At 42.2% G+C, this 6,309-nt stretch overlaps 1 long non-coding RNA gene across 1 annotated transcript; it reads left to right on the top strand.

Annotated features, from left to right (window-relative positions):
* Window positions 1–1,931: 1,931 nt before the first annotated feature.
* Window positions 1,932–2,776, top strand: LOC123494267 (uncharacterized). Its single transcript, XR_006664837.1, has 2 exons — window positions 1,932–2,195; window positions 2,294–2,776. It is a non-coding gene; the product is annotated as an uncharacterized lncRNA (long non-coding RNA).
* Window positions 2,777–6,309: the final 3,533 nt, after the last annotated feature.

Genomic DNA, 6,309 nt, shown 5'->3' with positions numbered 1-6,309 from the left:
CTTTTGCTGCTATTGGCCTCAGATGTTGTCCTCATGTGGTGTTTCTCGTCTCTGAGGAGGAGATGTGCTCTTTTGTTGTTGACCAGGTTGTGGTTTGGTGGATGCATCGGTTGATTTCTATTAAGTGAAATCTGGGAAAACATTTTTATCAAAAAACAAAGTCTTGCATGTCTATGTCAGCATATTTCAACAAGTTCCCTACTATCACTTGAGACGCTTTCCTTGTATGGTACTCCCTCCGTTCCAAATTACTCGTCGTGGTTTTAGTTCAAATTTGAACTAAAACCACAACGAGTAATTTGGAACGAAGGGAGTAGTTCAGAAACTTTATACGTTTTAGTTTGGGGGGGGGGGGGGGGATGTATCGAAAGTGGGTATGATTGTCAAATGTCCAATAGCATATACGTACCGGCGGGTGATCATCATACATACGAAAGTGGGTATGATTGTCCAGTGTCCATATTACTCTTTGTACATTTATTAGTGAGGGAGGTTGTACCGAAGCGGCGCTCTAATTTTTTTTCTCTGGTCCATATTTTATGATGATCTCAGCTTTGCTAGTCTTGATCTTCATGCTAGCTTTTGCTGCTATTGGCCTCAGATGTTGTCCTCATGTGGTGTTTCTCGTCTCTGAGGAGGAGATGTGCTCTTTTGTTGTTGGCCAGGTTGTGGTTTGGTGGATGCATCGGTTGATTTCTATTAAGGGAGTAGTTCAGAAACTTCTAGGTTTTCTTCAGTTTATAGGGTAGAAAAATCATAGGAATAGAAAAGTCATTGGATTTTTTTTTGCGTGAATAGAATAGTAGAAGAGTTTACATATTGTTACCGGAGTTGACTCAATATATCGTTGGCAGCAAACACTAGATGTCCTTTGTTTCACATTATAGGATTTTCTTTTGTATTAAGTCTAGGCTAATGCTTATTTTCCTATGAAATATGGAGGATAGAAAGAATTTCTTCATAGAAATAAAATTCTATTCCTACAAACCAAAAGGATCTAAAGGAAATACTTTTTTCTATAGAAACCATATCCTATAAAATTCCTCCAAACCAAAGGAGACCTAATATAATTTAGGCAAAATTTAAAAGTGGCGGTCATGTGAAATGTTAGCCCGACAAAAGGGTACGTTCCTCGAGCTGAACATAGAAATGGTAGGCTTTTTTTTGCGAGAAAACTTTCGATCTATTCATCAATTGTCAAGGTAGCACAGTTAACTACTCCCTGTGTCCCAAAATAAGTGACTTAAGTTTGTACTAACTTTATACTAACTCTAGTACAAAGTTGAGTCACTTATTTTTAGGACTGAGAGAGTATTAGGATAAAAATAGTGTAATTTTGTGGGTTCTACTTCGTTTCTATGTATGCAATGTACATGAGTACATCCGGGGTTATCCTCCTGTTCTAATTTTTTTTAGTACATCGATGTATATTCACATCGTTTTTAAATCACATATGTTACCAGCAAGTGCGCTTGGTCTCGAGTCTCAAGCCAGAAGCACCGGGCAACTACACAGTCATTGGAAGCAGCTAGTAGAACACATGGTTAATTCAAGGGAAAACGATGCTTTCGAATACTACCATTTTGCCGATCGAAAAAGGAACAGAAGTCAGAGTCATCCTCGCTGGAGCAGAAACTTGCTTCCGAGTGCGTGGATGCAAGACATCAAGTTAAATGCCACGTGGGTCTGCTTGGTTGCGCGAAATCGAGCATACGCTGTCGAGCCTTAAACTAATCCTGCAGCTGCACTTGGACCCAGAAGGAGAGTGCGGCAACCGCAAGGAAGAAAGACTTGGAGTTTGGTTAATTAACCGATGAGCTAGCTCCAGGAACAAGAGATTCTTCTCGTATCTAGGACATGCAGTTCTCGGAAGACTAGTTAACTAAGCCAAAGGGCAAAGACGTCCTTTCTTCTTTTTGACGGGACAGATGAACTGTTCCCTGAATCTGTGAATTCCTCCAAAATTTCCTACAGTTTGACTGTCAACTCTGCGCATTGTTGAAATGCTCTGACATGAGAGGCCTGGCCTATTTATACAGACCACCTACCTGCTCTACTCGTGGTGAGGCTGCGACTGAGAGCAGAGCACAGAGCGAGAAAAAACGCAGAGATGAGGTTCCTTGGCCTTGTGAGCCTGGTTGCTTTGATCTTCCTCTTAAGCTTCAGGTCTTTGCTTCACCAGCAAGTGCTCGTTGGTAAGTACGTAGATTTAGTAGCCGTTGCTGTTACCTTGAGTAGTTCCTAGTATCTTTTCTGCATGACCATTCACTGTCTGTTACTGAAGAAACAGAAGTTCTTTTCCCTTCCGTGCAAGGAGAAGGTGCTGCGACTGCGAGCCATGACGACGGCAGGAGGCAGCACGCCAAGGAGTGGGCCGAGGAGAGGAAGAGGATGAGGTGGTTCATGACCAAGGACTACGGCCATCCGAGGCGCCACACGCCGAGGCACAACCGGCTGCTGTAGAAGAGAAGCTTGCAACATGAGAGAGAAGGCCGACGGCGACGTAGGTCTTTCCTAGCTGATCCTAGCTACTCCCTCCGTCCACTGGGACGGAGGGAGTAGCTAGCTAGCTCATCTCAATTTGGTCCCATGTGTGCTGTCCTGATCGGCACGCAAATTTTGTACCCCCCTTGACCAAATATATATTAGAGATGTTATTATAGGAGTATAAAATGATGTCTCTTTTGGTAGATTCTGTAAGGACTGTGTAGAGTCTCTTGTAGCTTCATGGTTCCCACTATCTTTGATATCTCATGAAAAATAGTCGCTTTGCTAATTGCTATGTCTGTTCCTGTCTCTTCCTGAACTCTAAAGTGAGAGCTTAAAGCTGCGTACAAGCTGGTTCATATCCTTTTTTTTCTTGATAACCTCATGGCATGTCACTTTTCGACCCACCACCGACACAACCACGTCTGGCGGTCAGCCGGGCTAAGCACTTGCCCAGCAGCTCGTCGGTTCGCCGCTGTCGGTCATCAAGTGTGATCACTGCCCACGACTGCCGTTGTGCAGCGTTTCGAGCACACCGAAACATTACGAATGGGTGTTTTTCAAGTGCGAAAAAGGATAAAGTGGGTGCCATTTTGTACAGTTGTTCTTCGGATTCATCGCAATTTGAAACTCATTGTTTGCTCAAAATTATATGTAAGATGGATGCAAATTTTGGTATTGGGAAGAAGAGTACATTGATCTATTGATAGTGAGAAATTTGCTAGATATTCGTGCACTACTTGCTACAGATGAGACTAGAGAGGGGACGCTAGAGAGGACGCAATGTTCAAGTAAGAGGAAGCGGAGAACAAAGAAGTGTGCAAGCTCGAGAAGCCAATAGAAAGCAACAACAATATAAACAATCAAGGCATAGACAAAACATTGATCGGAGTAGTAGGAGCAGCTAGGGAAGTTGTTTTTCTATTAATGTGTGTAATTTTTCTTATGGTTTTCTTTGGATCGGTTCTCCTAGCGAAGAATTGGTGAAGTATGTGACCAAGATGTTGTTTAATACAATAATACAATACTGAAGTTTATGGCGGTGGCAAAAAATGAATTTGACAAAAAAACTCCTTCAAGTTTAAGGACGGTTAGAAACGATTTTTGAAAAGAGCAAATATGATCCTCTAAAGGATACTCAGCGTGTCCTCCTTTAAATTTTTGGAAACACTAAAAAAATATGAAGTTGGAGTTTTAATCATGACAAATCTAACATTTTTATGACAATATATTTGGCACGATTATGACAAATTTAGTGTGCAAACGATTTTCTGACAAAAAGGAAAAGAACTGAGACGGATTTGCCATGCTCGCCAACTAAATCTGCCATCCTCGGAGAACAAAATTTGCCATGTAAAACAGTCGATCAAATATCTAACGTCAGATTTATAGTGGAGTTCTAAAATCGGTTAGAGTTGCTCTTAGAAGAATAGAGATGGTCCAGTCTATGAAAAACTAGACTAAAAAATCTAACATTGCCCTGTTAATTAGGAAAACCAAGTGAACCCCTCCCTCCAAAAAAAAAGAAACACAGAAAACAGGAAAAAAGTAAAAACTAGAGGTTGGGGATAGGGAATAGGAGAAGACATACCGATCATTAATTCATTCAATGTCTAGTTGATCTATCAATGTACTTGTATATGTGTCGCTGTAAGCCAAAGTTTTCCCTTGTTTATTTTGGCAATATTACTGTTGTTGCACTGACCCACAGTGCAAGTGTCGTTTATCACGGTACCGACAGTTAGTCTTTCCAACTGTGAGAAAGTCGGTGCTATTTGGATGGCCCAAGTCCATGGCACGAGGCTTGTGCTCACCGATGTCTCACATGGAATGGACGTGGTCCTTTTACTCCTCTGTATTACCAAAGTGTTGTGGAGCTCGCAGAGTAGGACATGTTTAACCCAACCTTGGTGGTCGTTCAAGTCAAACGAGGCGGTCATTCCGTTGCCTTGAACCAAAGCAACGCCTCTAACTCTTCGCATCACTTCAGTTAGCAGCGATATGAAACAGACATTGAAGTGATTATTTTAGACAGAACTGATCCATACACGATGTAGTAGTATTCGATATCTTTGGTTTTGTTATGGAAGTACTCGATGCCCATACACCAGCGTGTGAGTCCTCTATTGTACTTTTTTTTTGCATGGTACGTGCATAACGATTTAGATAAAACTCAAAAGATAACAGAACACTAGCCTTTACACAATGAAACGCCAATCAAGAAGAAAAATTACAATCAAACTGAAAAATCGTTTGAGCTTGACATCAACGCCCGCCACATGCCTCTGGCACCACCACAACAGACACCAAAGAAAAAAAAATGATGGATCACCTCTATGCAGCTTTGTGGACCTTCAAGATGGCACCAAAGGCGAAACCATTACCGGTGAACGAATCAGACCGGAGCAGCTAGATCTGGCACCCCCACTTGACTAAACATCCAAAGGCGAAACCATACTTGTCATACATGAACCACGAACCTAGTGATGACCTGAAAGTGCACCAGGCTATGTAGCAATTTCGTGACAAGTAAGGTTTATCGATCCCACAGGAGCGAATAAGATGGCACCATAATCCCCACAACCACGTTGTCACTTTACAACTATGCTCACACTCAAACCGGAGTTTGGAAATAGTTTACTTAAGGTTGCTAGGTAACGGTAAAAGGGAGAATTAAACTACAGATAACGAAAAATAAATACTTAACTAAACTGAGAAAATAAACTATGAGAAGTATGTGATGTTTTAGATGAGATTGCTTGCATCTAGGTCTAGTTCGGCTCCGGCACGTAATGGAGTTCAGCTTTTACGATTATGCCATGTGATGGGTAAGTCAGTACCTGCATTATAAGATACGATGGTCTACTTCTGGTGGGTGCTCCCTCACATAATATTATCCCTCAAGGCGCGCTATGTTGAGATAATTCAATCGTCCTATTTCTTGTCTCATACCTGCGGCGACTAACTTTAAATATTAAGGTCATGAGGATCGGGCGCAGGCAATAAGTTCTATGGACAACTGTGCTCCAAGAATAATTGTGTTCCCCTTAAGATGTTTGCACCTGTCACGTCGCAGGTCTGTCGTTTTTCACAACCATCTATTAACTTCATGTGTGGAATGGGGAGTTGGATTCTCCAACTACGCCAATGGAAAGGACATTTCCAATCACTAAATCACTAGAGGTAAATAAGCAACAAGCATAATTAGACAACACATATCAAATAACCACTTACTAATCGACCGACCCATAGCCAACTACTCAAGTAAAATCACATAAAAGGGGATTCAAGAGTTGTTACAACCCATCACGGAGACCGCGATGCAGGAGGATGAAGGTGGCGCGGATGATGATGGTGATGACGGTGGTGTGGCGGCGCCGGCGGCTCCCTCCGGTATCCCTCTTGATTGCAACAATGGTTTTTTTAACGTGGACGACGGCTAGACATGGAGATGAATGATTAAGGAGGCTTGATGAAGATGATGACGGCGGCTAGGGTTGAAGGTGTATATATAATGGCTCTCTCTTAGCCTCCTTCGTTGATGTAACATCTCTCCTTTGATCCAAGGGCTCTAAGTGAGCCTTATCCTCTCGTAGAACATCCCTTAAAGACCAAGGAAGTCGTGGGAACAAACGGGGACGAAATCCACGAAGAATTATGTCATGAGAGGTAACTTTCGGTGAAGTTTCGGGTTCATATGAGAGTCTGTACGACCATCCATGGTCGCATGAAACATTGTCTTTGGTACTGATGTCTCCCGGTAAAACGGCCATCATTACTTCATACAAACTCAAAATTTGACGTCCTTCGGTTCGTTGTGTT

This window comes from Aegilops tauschii, chromosome 6 (assembly GCF_002575655.3).
Source record: "Aegilops tauschii subsp. strangulata cultivar AL8/78 chromosome 6, Aet v6.0, whole genome shotgun sequence".
NCBI classification, from domain to species: Eukaryota; Viridiplantae; Streptophyta; class Magnoliopsida; order Poales; family Poaceae; genus Aegilops; species Aegilops tauschii.
The sequence above is the reverse complement of the archived record's forward strand: the minus strand, read 5'-3'. Positions and strand labels throughout refer to the sequence as shown.